Raw genomic sequence first — 1049 nt, 5'->3', positions numbered from 1 at the left:
CACACACACACACACACACACACACACACACACACACACACACACACACAGAGACGCGAGAGCGCACTGAGGGGGTGTTAAGAGCCTGATATAAAACCACTTCAAAGGCTTAGATGTTCCTGGGTCATTCTTGGTTTCATTCATTGAAACCAAGAACCTGGAATAATGGCCTATACTTCAATCCCAGCACTTGGGAGGCAAAGGCAGGAAGATCTCTGTAAGTTCCAGGTACGTCAAAGCTACAAATTGAGACGCTATTTCAAACACCTACAAATAAAACTGTGACAACAACAAAAGAGACCAACAAACACAATTACGCGTCAGGCCAGAGACTGAGTCCAATCATGTCATTCAAAATAAGCAAGCTAATGAGCCCAGGAGTTCAGGACTGGAGCCAGTTAGGGCAACAGAGTGAGGCATAGCTCACAAACAAAAACAAAAACAAAAACCTCATACCACATAAAGCCTTGATCACAAAACAAGGTATCAAACAGTCTCAAATATTTAAGTTGAAGTCACAAACTGCATTTATTTATCATATATATATATATATGTGTGTGTGTGCATGTAAAACATTTTTCTTTTCTTTTTGGAAAACTCCATTTACTTATTGTATTTTCGTGTCTGTAAAGGTTGGAGGACAACTGTGTGGGGTTGGCTTTCTCCCTCCACCATGTGGGTTTTGGGACTGAGCTCAAGTTATCAGGCTTGTCAGCAAGCACCTTTTCCTACTGAGCCATCCATCCCATTAGCCCAACACCTCTCTAATATAACAAGACTCCTTTAAGATGAATAAAATCTACTTTTCATCAATGAAACAAATTAAAAAATGGTTGTGACTTGCATTTAATATTTGTCTTCATATTACCTACAAGTGTAAAACCACAAGTTATTACAGTGAGTCTTGACTAAATCTGCCTTGCTTTCATTTCCAAAGGAATAATTACTTTTTCTGTATCAGCTGAGTATTTGCCATATTAAATTCATCCTGTCTACGCTCCAGGCACTAGTGGTGGGAATCCCATTTTGTGGGTTTTCTTTTTTTTTTT

At 39.1% G+C, this 1049-nt stretch overlaps 1 protein-coding gene across 1 annotated transcript in view; it reads right to left on the bottom strand.

Annotated features, from left to right (window-relative positions):
- Psmb2 (proteasome subunit beta 2) overlaps nucleotides 1-1049 on the bottom strand; it is a 32979-nt gene that overhangs the window by 3986 nt on the left and 27944 nt on the right. The window lies entirely within an intron of this gene.

This window comes from Mus caroli, chromosome 4 (assembly GCF_900094665.2).
Source record: "Mus caroli chromosome 4, CAROLI_EIJ_v1.1, whole genome shotgun sequence".
Lineage (NCBI taxonomy): Eukaryota > Metazoa > Chordata > Mammalia > Rodentia > Muridae > Mus > Mus caroli.
This window is presented reverse-complemented; position numbering and strand designations above follow the sequence as displayed.